At 45.5% G+C, this 14,065-nt stretch overlaps 1 pseudogene; it reads right to left on the reverse strand.

The window, feature by feature from the left end:
• Positions 1 to 208: 208 nt before the first annotated feature.
• Positions 209 to 10,135, reverse strand: LOC123158162 (splicing factor SF3a60 homolog; annotated as a pseudogene).
• Between the last annotated feature and the right edge of the window lie 3,930 nt (positions 10,136 to 14,065).

Below are 14,065 nucleotides of genomic sequence, written 5' to 3' on the forward strand. Positions count from 1 at the left end.
GGGCGCTCAAAAGCTCCGCCAAAATATTGGCAGCCCGACTTGCCCCCTCTGATTGGTGGGTCCCATTCACTTTCTATACTTTTTTATTTCTATATCTAGTGCATGTAAGCTGGTGTTTTGGTTTCTTATAAGATCGTAATTAATCAATGTCCGTACATAATTAGCGACCGCATGCACCGGGATACGCCGCTTCTGTAGGAGCTTGCAGTGCGTGTCAGTTTTTTTTTTTATTTTTTTAGTTTGACTGCAGAACAGGCTTTCATCAAATCAGTATGTTGCAAACCAATTGTTGATCTATTCTGCCAGCTTTTTGGACATACGATGGCTTCAAACCAAACAGAAACAACTAGCCAAAATTTTGGTCATGCCCTTGCATTGGTCATGCCAAAATTTTGGTGGAGCTAGTTGGGGCTCAAACAAAACACACCCTTAGCGCCGCGTTCCAAACCCCAAAGCACCAGAATCGCATATCTATATCAGGCCTTGGCGCTGCAGGTCAGTGTACGTCTTTTTGTTGTAGATGTTGCCATCCTTGTCTTCGTACTCCTCTTCCAAGTCTGGCCGCCACTTGTTCAGCCCTTGCTTTGCTTGTATCCTCTCCCACAGTGCTTTCGCCTCCTGACAACACAAATCAGGCATGTCAAAGCAACTTCGCGGCAAGCAAGACATCGCATGAACAAGACAATAGCAAATGGCGGACGGTGTACCTCAATGGATGTAATTTCGTTGAAGTTCTTGGTATTAGGAATACCAAGGCATCGCATCCCATGCTGATGGCGCCACTCCTTGAAATGGCGCTCATAATCCCTTCGCCCCCAGTAACTGTGGTTACCACATATCTCGCACTTGAATTCCTGGCAACAGATAGTTAAAACATCAGTGGTCTACAACCAAACTCGATGGTAATGTCTGGGCATATAATAGCAACAATGTTATCGATGATCAAAGTCGAGTTTAATATTTGACACAGGCAAAACACAAATAACAGGTGAAACTATGTGCAAGCTATCGAACATTAAGATTTAGCATTCATTTTCCGTAACATGCCATTTTGTAGCTCCAAGCATCGTGTTGATAATAGTAAAACCTTTTTTTGCCGGTCAACACTTGCTCAAATTACAGAACATATATAATAATTCCTAACAGTTAATTTGAGGAAGTTGACACACAGCAAAATGAGCCAAGATCATTTAGTTGATATATGGGCACATTCGTATGGCTACCACAATCGCCACACCTAACAGTTATAAACTGTGGCAAGCCACAAAAATTGTAGCTAACAAATTGAAGGCCACCGCTTAAGCAATGTTTGGCAAGAAATGTGCCACCGAAATGTGGGGTTACAAGACTAAGAAAGTATGGCATTGCAAAAGTTTGGCAATAAACCAGACACTAGCCTAACAAAATCAAACTAGGTTTAACCTAGGTGTGGCGTGTTGTACTAACCAACCGTACATGCCTTATACCAGTTGCCACTGCCCATCAGTCAATTAATTGGCAGTCACTGCCCATCAATACATTCATATAGGAAGAAAAATTACTAACATGATGACATAGAAATATTCAGCAAACAGTAAGATGAGCCATTGACCTCTAACCGAAGATCCAGAAAAAGGTAATAACTAATTAAGCTGTTAACGACAAGGCTGGTGTGATAACTAATTAATCTGTTAACGACAAGGCTGGTGTGATAACTAATTAAGCTGTTAACGACAAGGCTGGTACCTGACCAAGACCGTGAAGCTTATAGAGCCAATAGGGGATAGGTTTCCCGTCCCAACCCATTGGTAACTTGAGAGGGTTGTAGATTTGTTGGTCTTCGTCATCACTTTCACTATCAGCTTGTACTTCTTCCTATACAAAGTTGAAGAAGATGAAATTCAGAAAACAGAACAGTATTTTAGTAAATAGAAGAAAAGGAGAAACTTAAGTACTTCTTCCCGTTCTGCTTCCATTTCTTCATAGGTCAAAGTCAGCTTCTTCTCTGCGTTTTCCTTTGTTCTTACAATGACCTGCACACCCAAAAACATAAAATTTAGCAAGGCATGAGCACCAGGTTAAACTTGAAAATGGACATAAAATTAGAAGAACATGCCGTGAAAAATGCCGATGACTGGTAGTCCTACCAAGATAAAGGAAACTTTTGTAAACCACACCAAGAAAAGTAGATCATGATAGAATTCCATACAAATGGAAATGCTGGTTCAAAATCTAGCTGTAGGGTAGTTATGGTACAGTTGGAGCTTTTGATTCACCAATGATCACTTCTGTAAGGAACGTGATAAAAAAGGTACATCAAGGCATTGGTGACAGCAGCACTTAGGTGATGGCAACTTTACTTTTGCTATTCTCTTCCTGATAGGTGTTGTTCAATCCTTTTTTTCTTCACTTGCTACACATCATTCTGAGGATCTAAGTTAGATAGGTTGATAAACATTGAGATTCTAAGGTAAGTTAGGGAATTTCCAGGTTAACAAATATGAGATAGTATAATAACATGAGGTCATGAACTCAGTGGACACCTTAAGTCCTTAATGTTGATGTTCATTTTGAGGAATAGGATGGATTGACAACCACGACATTTCACATGCCTACAATCGTAATTAGAAGATGAAAGGAAGTGAGATAGGGAGTAGATGTACCATCCATCATCTGTGTTAAAGACCTCAGCCCGCGAGTTTAGGTTATCTATACGGTCAGTTTTTATTATTATTATTGAGAGCTTCAACATGGTAACATATGATCAGAAAAGAGTTTTCATGGTGTACAGATCTCCACAATCCCGCTCAAGGTCAACCCAAATCAAGAATTGTGGTTCAATGCAGGACTCAAACAATCAAAATAATGAGAAAGCATGTGCAACAAAATGGAAGGACAGAGCGGTGGGTGCCTTGCTGCCAGCATAAGCCAGGCCGCAGAGCCAGGGCACCGACATAGAGAAGGGGCAATAAGATCTGTCCGCTTGGTGGTTTAAGTCTCAGGTGAGTTCATATTGCGGAAATCACTTCATACTAGCATCAAAAGACAAGAAGGCAGTGATTTGGTAGCGCGTCCTGTGTTTAAAGCTGAGCATGACGGGCATCTATCGGGTCCTGTTAGTATGGCACCCATGCTATACCGATGTCGACGCCAGCTCCATACTGGTATGTCAATTCTGATCCAAGGATCAGATCTCTGTCATGAATGGAATGGAATGCATTATCCACCTGTCCACGGAAACCTCAATATGTTTCCGTGTTCAGTTAAGTAATGTCCCTTGCAGGAAACATTATTCTGAAACTAATCCCTTCGACCCAAGGACACATCATCAAACGGCAGCTCGGCTTTTTGGCATTTTAGACAGTCAAACCAACTGAGGTCTGAGGCAAAAGATCAAAGCAGATAAACTTCATGGCAACTCATAAAAAAATCAAATGAAAAGATGGTCCCAGTAAGAGCTGACCTCATCGAGAATCTCACATAAGCGCTTCATCTTCGCTTCAACCAGAGCAATTTCCTTCTTCAAATCATCACCTTTGGCAAAATGCTTACGATCCAATTGTTCCAAGGGTCTATGCTGAAAAAATATGACCATCAGCAGCAAATTTAAAACTGATAAATAGCCACAAAGCAAACAAGATTAGCAAGAGTGTTTAGTGTCACTTCAGCAAGAAAAGGCGCTCAGCGCGCTGTTGAACAGTGCCGCCACCCTTCAATCCACGAGCAGTTAAAGCCTGGAATAATGTTTCAGTATTAAATAAGGCCAAGTTAAGAATGAAATAAAATAAAACACTAAATGTGTTAGAAGATTATACCTCTTTCAACTTTTCCGGACCAAGCTCTACAATCTCTTCAACAGTATTGTAGTAATCGAGGTCTACTGCAGACTCTTGCGATTCAGATTCTTTCTATGTGCCCTTATTCTCCCATCCAGGTACTTCGCCATTGGCCCACTGTTCTTCGAACTCACTTTGCAACTGCACAAGCATAGATACTATTAGCTAGTCAGTTGTTGCTTACCATGGAAGTGTGAACCTATATGCGGATGATAGTAGTTATTTCTAGTTCTATGTTAAGTACTCCCTCCGTCCGTAAATACTTGTCGTAGAAATGAATGTATCTAGACTAATTTTAGTTCTAGATACAACCATTTTTATCCATTTCTTCGACAAGTATTTCCGGACGGAGGGAGTATATATTCTCAACCCCACCACCAGTAACACTAAAGTTAATCATAACAGTGAATCAGTGATAGATCGTTAGTAATATCTGCATATATTCTCAACCCCAACACAAGTCTTAAGTGATGCACAACACAAGGTGTGAATACAGAAGAAAGAAAATATACTAGAATGTACAGGAGTCAAGAGGATTGACCTTTGTAAAAATCTTCTCAATATCTTGCAATGGCTCTGTACGATACATAAATGACGTCAGGTATTCCAAAATATGCTCCAAATATTCTTTGTATTGCCTGACAAATTGAAGAAAACGGAAGATAAGTTCATGAATCATCTTTACAGAAATGTATGTTCACTTTAAAAAACTACAGTTGATCAAACAAATGTTGGGCGTGTTAAGAGCAAATTTTGGTTAATCACATGTACTTCAATACAGGTTGTCCATTCAGTTTGTTAGGTAAACACGGTATTGTCGGTTCAATAGATAGGTAACAGAAACTACAGTTCACAGGTAATTAATAAATTATTTCGGTCGAGAGATTTCGGGTATTGCTCTTGTGAATTCTGGAACAAACAACATAACAACGTTATAACACAGCAACAAATGAGACCAAGTAATGAACCCTTAGAGCATCTCCAGCCGTTGGCCCCCCAGGCGGCTCGAAAAATCGCCGCCTGGGGGCGAACCGGCACTAAAATCGGCCTGGGGGCGATCGGGTTCCCAGCCGACGCCCCCAGGGTCGGCCCCAGGCGCCTGGTTTTAATTTTTTTGAACATTTATTTGCCTAAAATTCGGCGAACGGGACAAATATTCGGCGAAACAGTACATTATCTCGGCGAACTGAAATAGTTTTTTTACATAGATAAAATACTTAAAAAAAACAAACAGGACGCGACTACAAGCCGAATAACGCGTTGATGACGATGCCGGCACTGCGGGTGTGCCGGCCGAGCGGCGTCTCGGCGGTCTCCGCGGGCTCAGCCTTGACGCCGAACAACGCCAACGAGCCGGAGGAGTGGGAGGAGGAAGAAGAGGAGCCGGCCCTCCTCAGCATCCATTGGCCGCCGCTCCGGCGGGGGACCGGGGCGGCAGGGTACGTCAATGGCGGGTCGTTGCCGCCCTCGAGGTGCTGGAGGACGGCGTGGAGAGTGCGGCCGGGGGCGCCACACCACAGGCGGCGGCCCTCGCTGTTCTTGGTCCCCCGCACCACCGGCGCCCCGTTGGTGGAGGCCAGCCGCTGCGCCTGCCGGTGCTAGAAGTACGCCGCCCAAGCCTCGTGGTTGCCGGTGGCATACTGCAGGAGGGCCCGCTGCTCCTCCGTCAGCGACGCCCGCACGCGGTCGACCTCGTCGGCGCGCACGGTGACGTCGGAGGAATGGGGACGCCACCGGCGCTGAGCTTCTACCGCCCCGGTGCGCGCATGTCCGGAGGCGCCGGGGCGTTGGCCTCGAACAGCAGGTAGGCCTCCCACTCGTGCAACGAGCGGCGGCCGAAGCCATTGGCCGCCGCCCCATCGCCGGGGAACCTCTCGCCCATCGTTGCGGCTGGGAAAAGGGAAGAGAGGGGAGGAGCGTCGGCGGCGTCGGCGCACGGGGAGAGAGTGGAGGCGGGAAAGAGCTCGGTGGCTGTGGGCGGGGTGCGTCCTCAGGCGAGGGGGAGGCACTGCTTATATAGCAGCCGAGTGGGTGGGCGCCGTGTGTACGCGTGGCGGGAGGTGGTGCGTCGCCGCGCCCGCGCCGCCCATGAGGAATCAATGGAAGGCTGACCGGCGGGCACCCTTGGCATTGATTCCCTGCAGGAAACCGAGGCGATGAGGACGACGAGGCGCGTGGGTCGCTGACTCGGCGGGCCGCCGTTCTTTCACGCCAAAATCGGCGCGCGCCCAGGTTCGGCCTGGGTCCGCCGGCGCCAATTTCGGCCCAAACCGGCAAAAACAGGCTCCTGGGGCACGACTGGGCCGATTTTTGGGCACCGGCGCTAAAAAAACGCCTGGGGGGGGGGGCTGTTGGGCGCGCGGCTGGAGATGCTCTTACAAGTGATAAATTTACAGTCTACATGTAAGAAGCAGTGAACTAATGAACCAGACAACCAGTAATCAGTAACGCCTGCTCCTGCATTGGGTACGCACAAGAAATAAACTGGCACTGCTGGGCCTATGAAACAGAACTGTAGCAGCAGCCAACATCGACACATGATTATTTTGTTCTTTTGTTCCTACCATACAGAATACTGATCAATCTGGATTGACTGGAAAGGTATGCCTTTTGGGGTTCCGTTTTGTCAGGAAGTGGCGATCCTAGTCCTAACCAGCCCAAGAAGAAAAGGAGGGAAATATATCTAAGATCGATGTGGAATTCTGAGATAAGCTCATGCTAGGAGATATGTTCTTGGTTTTAGAGAAAATGCTGGTAGCGTACCTGGTAGCTTTTAGACTATGCGAGATTTTTTCAGTCTGAGCAAAAGTGCCAACGTATGCTGAGTATTCCATTAGCGATCTAAACTTGGAATTTATGAACTCATTGTAGAGCTCATGTAAGTCCAAGTACCGGCCAAATGCCTCCTATCAAAACGCAGAACAAGACCATTAGCAATATAAGTAACTGCGACCAGAACAGCATATAAACTATTAACAATGTAAATGGGATGAACATGTAATGTGGATTGGAACTACATGATAATGCGAACCATGACAATAAATGAGCAGTAATTGATTCTCAAGATCATGCTCCATCCAGTATCTTGTCATTAACCTAAATCTTACCATGCATAGCACCGTGATCCTACAAGAGGAATCAAACAACCCTGCAGAAATTAAAATACACGTATCACAATAGAGATACCCTCGAGTCCAAGACTACTGCAACAAAAAGGAAGACAAGGGTGCTACAGGGCTCTACAATGTTTTTAGCAGACAGACTTTATTGATGATTTACCCTAACTTTTGCACTTAGTATAGTCAACTTAGTATGGAAGCGTGACGCAGGACTAGACAATTTAGATAGAGGCGATACGATGAGGTTGCCATGCATTTTTCTTCTCAAGAATAGAATATATAAACATAGGAATGTATACTTCAACAAACTTGCATCTGCGGGTGGTCAAGATATTATATGCAACTATGCAAGAAAAGAGAATTAGATTAACCACGGTATGCATTAGGATATAAGAGTGCACAAATCATCTCAAGCAGGATTATCAAGGTGAAAATTGTACTGGACAGCACCTCGCCAGTGAATTCAATAGCCGGTTCCTCCTTTAGTAGCTCCTCATAATCGTCAGTTTCACTGATGAAACGGGCAGAGTGATTCCGCCTATGATAATCACGGATCTGCAAACATGCAACGAACTGTAAATGAAAGAATAATCACCACTGAATAAAGAGTAGAAGTTCAAGTTTTTAAATAAAACTGAGTTCTGATTTGCATCACATATGACGACCAGGGGGTCCTGATTGGCATGAAGTGCAAGGTAAACATAGTGTAAAATAACCAGAAAACTCTCTAGTATGTATGTAGTTTAATTTTCAAGGATCGTAATAGAACTTGTTCTACTCCTAATATTTTGCCTTTTTAGGGTTGACATGTCGGTAAGAAAACCTAGCAAGTTATTGAGTAATTTGGTTTTCTACCATCCAATTCTTTGGCATGAGAGTCCAGAGGTAAAATTATTAAAAAGAACTATCCACTAAATGACAATAGCATGGAATGCTCTTCGCGGTACATGAACGAACTACAGCATCGACGGCCTGGCAAGCGTCCTGCCACTTTCAACTGTTCTGATTCCATGGCGTGCCTAAGTGATTACTGGGTAGAGTCAGGCTGGATAAAGTTTGGCTATGTACCTCTTTGAGCCTTTCATAGTACTTGGGGAAGATATCGCTTTGCACCGGGGCGGTAAGATGGGTGGAGATCTCATCCTTCCTAGCACAGTCCTTGTCTTCATAGATTTCAACCTAATTAAGAAACTCGTATTAGCAAAATTCACCTTATAAAGAGAAACAGACTATTCCCAAACTGCACTTCTTCACTTACCTAAAAAGCACGGATACGGGGACACGCATAGGGGGACACAGGATATGGCATTTTTCAAAAACAGCCCATCAGGGACACGGCGAGTATATATAAAAATAAATTAAAATCTGCCATGTAATATTTAGTTAAAGACAAAAAAATAACGAGAAAGAGATCGACCCATTCAGCAGTAACTCTCTGAACAGCTAGTGCCATTTCCTCTCCCATTGTCAGGAGCCACAAAGAAGATGATCCATTAGTAGTTGGGCTGGCCCAGCTAGTGCCATTTCAAGAGCCACTGGATGCTACAGATTAATCTGCACCGTCAAAACTCAAGCCCTATCTCTCTCTGCCTTCTTCTCAAAAAAAAAAATCTCTCTCTGCCTTAACGCTTTGACCAAGCTGCCACTCTCTTGCCATCGCCCCTCGTCCCAGCGATGGATCTCTCATCTCCCCCGCAGCAGCTCTCGCCACCGCCCTCCTCCCAGCGTGCTCCTCTTGCCGCTACAGCAGCAACAGCAGCAGCAGCGACGGCCAGCGCTGCAGCGGGGGATGCAGCAGCAGCTGCACGGTGGCGGGGGCGCAGCAGCAGCGCGGCGGCGGGAGGGTGCTCCAGATCCAGTGCTGCCTCGTGTCCCCTACGTGTCCCAGCCATGTCCTGCCTTTTCTTTTTCTTTTTTTTATTCTTAATTCGGGAAATACGGCGGGATACACGTATCCCCGCGTGTCCGAGCATCTCCCCTTGTCCGGCCGTATCAGCACGGGGATTCGGCAACTTCTACCGTGTCCATGCTTTGTAATCACTCACAACAAAAGGGGGGGAAATGGCAGCACGATACTAGAAGTTGTAATATTATAAACTGATTTTATCTACCCTCGCGCATATCTTGTAAAAAATAAAGCCGAAAAATCAATCCGTCTAGCTCGAATTTGGAATTCCCCAGGACAATAACTAGTGGAGCTAACACATAAGCTACCCTAGGCATCTAAATTCAAGATATCGCAAATCTGGAAAACCGATCCTAACCACAGAAAACAGAGATGCGACAGCACTGAGCTCTGGCTGTCGCAGACAGGCATTAAGCAAAGCTACAGCCACTAAATCAAGCATGAGACGAGAGAGAGAGAGGAGAGAGAGGGGGCGTACGAGCTTGTCGGAAGTGGAGATGACGAGGTCGAGCATGTGGCGGACGCGGTGGGACTGGAAGAGGCGGTCGCGGGCATTGGCGGGATCTCGCTGCAGCTCGAGCACCGCCAGGCGGTCTAACCGCTCGATGTCCTCGTGCGCCGCCCGCGTGGCCTCCAGCACCGACGATGCCATAGCTGCCGCTTCAGCCTAAAAATCACCATTACAGATATGTGTATCAGTATCAGGACAATTCGGGTACGGAAATACTGCATTTCAAGTGCAAATGCGGGGATACGTTGGACTATTTAAAAAAATGTGTCGTTGCTAGGAATTGCCTTGCTATTTTCCTCTTTTCCTAAGCATAGGAAAGGTGCAGACTAGCCGACAGTTTGCCTAGCTGTGTTCATCATGTCATAGCCACTTGCACACAAAGAAAAATCATGGCACAACAGCCACCATTTCATACAAAATCATGTCATAACAGCCACCACACAGCACACAACAATCAAAATTTTGGCTAGCAGCTGCCATGCGAACATGTTGCATGTTGAACAGCCAGCGCGGGGTTGGGGAGAATACTCGTTCGGGCGGCGGCGGGAAGGTGACTCGGAGTGAGCCCGGGGGCGGCTTGCTGAGAACGGTCGACGGCCGCCGGGTATGGGGAGGTAAAGGGTCGACGCTGGGGCGGCGGGGAGTACGGAGGGAAAGGGTCGGGGAAGGTTCGCTGCGGTCGACAGGCGGCGGCGGTGGCTAGGGTTGCACGGAGAGGCTTGGCTGCGTCGGGGCAGAAAGCGCTCGGGGGCGAAGGGGTTGGCGGTGGCAATTACGACGTCATTTCGCCAAACTCTGGCTCTTCTTACACAGTTTCAGCATTTCAGCATTTACAAGACCGAAAATACAATGGGTCTCGGGTCCCATTGCACATAAATTGGAAAAAATGTTTAAAAATTTCAAAAAGAGACAAAATTTTCTTTCTTTCTTGAAATCAAACATGATCAAGTAGTACACTCGTGAAAAAAGTTTCGTGAAGTAGATGCAACCGACCCCAGGGTCCAAAAAAAAACTCTGAGATTACAAAAAAGGTGAATTGTAACTTTTACATATGTTTTTTCCGCCTAAAATACCACGAGAGTCATTCCTTCACAAAAAATTTCACACGAGTAACACTGGACCATGTTTGGTACAAAAATGTTTTAGAAATTTTCGACCTTTTTTATTTTTCTAAAATTAGTTTTTCATTTCATGTGCATTGGCCCCATGTTTCAAAGATCTGCGCCCAATTAGAAGACCCCTCAAATATGTTGGGATTATCTCCTGCTAATTGAGGAAGAGTAGCACCGATGTAAAAGATGGATTGTTCTACAACTCCTTGTAGAATGAGAGAAGAGAGAGACAACACACGCTCACTCACTCAATCATACCACGTCACACACACACAATGTGCACGTCGCGTTTGGTTAATCGAGTTTGGGTTCGGGCTAATGTTATGCGCCTTGCTGGGAGAATTTTTTTTGCTTGGCAGTGCATTGTGTAGCTCTAAGTGTACATGTCAATACTCAAATTCGCTGTGGACACATTTTATACTTTCAGAAAGTTCTTTCACCACGTGTCTGTTGCATCTATTCACATTCCCATGTGTCCTCTCTATGTAGATAAGATGCACATGAGAGAGACTGCACACAGAACACACAGGCACACGCGCGCACGCACACATGTTGGGTTCCTAGTGTTGAAATGCCTCTTCGGGAACCCCATCCCGGCATTTGCGTGCACAACCGTCCAGGAAAGCAGGCCTTTGAAACTGCGTCCCTTGAGAACATGTACCAGGTGAGAGACCATAAGATTTTGGAAAATGTCTCAACGCGACTGCTCGCTCAAGTTCGACTAGATCCTCTACATCAGTTCGCCTACTTCCTCTACACCAGCGACATCTTTGTCGGCACCACATGGCTGATGAAGTTGTTGCACTGGAGTTTATGGAGCCCTCATATGCCATGAACCTTTCTTTTGGTGACATGCACCTTTGATCTATATGTGTATGTGTGCTTGTTTCTTAGTCCATTGTATACGATTTGCAATGTCAATAACCTTGTGACCATGCTAATCTAAATTAGGCTTACCAAATACTGTCTAATCTCCTAACACAATGCACTCATAAGGCCTTCCAAGGTGGCCACACCCGCACATTGTTGTCTTACATGACCGATGACAGAGGGCCTTCTCCTCAAACCAAACATATGTCCCTCATTTAGAGATGAGTTAGCTCGAGAAGATTTGCACATTTAAAAACATGCCTCCTCAATCATTTTAAGTATGTCATATTATTATTATTTTCATATTATAATTAGTGTTCACGAGCCTTGCTTCAGTGCTCCCTCCTAACTCAATTTTCTAGGGGTATTCTTGACCCCCGCCACATATTTTTTCTCCGGCCCGCCTTAGCCCATATCCAAGCCCCGTATAACCCGTATAATCCATAGGCATGTATACGGTGTCCCCCCGAAAAAAAGATGACACAACCCCACGACCAGGTACGACCTGCCGACGGTGGATCCATCAATCATGCAGCTCCATCATTCACGCAGGTCCTCCATCACTCTGTTGAGGTTTTGTAGGAATATCGACGTCGGCGATCTCACCGCCGGCGATCTCGTCCGAGAGCGCGCGCGGCACCGTCGTGAACCTCCAGCGCTCGCACGTACCGCATCCCGTTTCCCCACATTTTTCTCGCTCGCGGCAGCATCAAACAAACTGCCGCCATTTTTGTCGTAGTGGTTAACCTAGTGGGACGGGTAACCTAGCTTTCCGGCGGTCTAGGCCATCGCAGATCTTGTTCTGCTAGTGCTGCTCGTCGTGATACAAAGTAATCACGCGGGCTAAAGTGGGTTTCTTCTTTCTAGGGTTAACCTAGCGTCGATTGTCGCCAGTTGTGTGCACGATGGTTCCATTATTTGATGCGGCGGCTTACCTAGGTATCCGGCGATCCAAAGTGATCACGACTGGTGCCGTGGGCTAGGTATCCGGCGGCGCAGGTTATCACGGGTAGCGCTGCTTCTCGCGATCCAAAGTGATCACGACTGGTGTTGTGGGCATCTTCCTTACTAGGGTTGACATACCTCGACGCCGACGATCGGTTGGAGAGGGGGAGGATCCATGGGTGGTCAGAGGTCATTGGCGTCGGTTGTGTGCACGATCTGAACGCCCTTGGTTGGGGCGCTCTCCGGTTGGGGTAGTTTATTTAACATCTGTGATCGTGTGCTAGTATATTTCAGTATTGATAATGTTTGCACATGTGATGATACATATTATTTGTTGTAGGAAATGGCGGATGATGAGTTAACTGATATCATGTTTGACATGGAGTTTGGAGAACTGATGAAAGACTGGATAGAAGGTTGGTTAGATGATGAAATTTAGATCGTGAAGATTGGTCAGGGAATGGGGACGAATGGGAAGATCTTAATGTGAGTGGCATTATCATGTTATAATTTTTTGGTGGCATCAAACAACATTATATTTTTGTGTTGAAAATTTATAGATGGATGAGCATGATGATGGTCAGGAAAACAACTCGGAGATCTCGAATGAAGATTACATTAGTCAGGTATGGAAGTGGAATTTTTTGTTGGCATGCAAATTAAATTTATCCTGGAATATTATATGATAAGTACTTATGTATTTGTGTTGTATTTTTCATCTCATTTCCGAATGTCATAATGCGTATGACTATTACGATGAATCCGACGCGGAGACAGGCATTGATGCCGAATCATTAGATGCACCTGATTCTGGAGAGTCGCAGTCGTCGGCCATCATGAGTGAGGTATGTATGTAATCAATGTTTTATGGAAGTAATGTTAAACCACTACTACAGGATGCTGCTAACGCGACACTACGATCAGAGACCCTTCGACAAAACTATGTGCAATGCAATAATCACAAACGGTGGTGTAAAAAAACCGTCAAAAAAGGTGCAAAATGTTTGCGATGACGGATGCATCATACATGGTTCAGATTTTAGTTTCGTGTGCGATGCAGGGCATATGGTTCGGTTCAATTACCTATTTGCGATGAGGAGGAACAAAAGAAACGGCAGCCAAATGAAGGTGTGTGCGATATACAACATGCGGTTCACTCGGATGAACTGTTTGTGATGAGGAGGAACAACAGAAATGGGCAGCTAGATAAAGGTGTGTGCAATTGAGGGCAGACGCTTCAGAAGGATTAACTGTTTGCGATTAGGCAACAGAACAGAAATGGTCAGTGAAAGTGCGTTATATCGACTAGAGGGGGGTGAATAGGCGATTTTTACAAATTCGTCATTGAAGAATTTCTAGGTGAGGAAATTCCTGAGCAAAAAACTACTTAGCAGCGGAATAGGTACTCAGATGCATGCATAACAAAATAGTAGCACAGTCATCATGATGAAATGAAACAGACACAGAGTACAAGTAGGGTGTAAACAGGATAAGCAGGCTGAAGACAAAGTGACTGAAGAATTTGAATGAGGAAATTGAGAAGGTCTTCAGTCAAAGTCTTCAAACAGTAACGATCAAGTTCATCAACACATGAATGAGAAAATGAAAGGGTTGAGGAAATAGAACTGGTGGCTTGGTGAAGATGATGATTTGGTAGACCAGTTCCAACTGTTGTGACAGTTGTACGTCTGGTTGGAGCGGCTAGGTATTTAAACCTGAGGACACACAGTCCTGACCGTATTCTCCTTAAGCTAAGATCATACAGACCTCGCCCAATCACTCGTGGT

This window comes from Triticum aestivum, chromosome 7B (assembly GCF_018294505.1).
Source record: "Triticum aestivum cultivar Chinese Spring chromosome 7B, IWGSC CS RefSeq v2.1, whole genome shotgun sequence".
Classification (NCBI taxonomy): Eukaryota; Viridiplantae; Streptophyta; class Magnoliopsida; order Poales; family Poaceae; genus Triticum; species Triticum aestivum.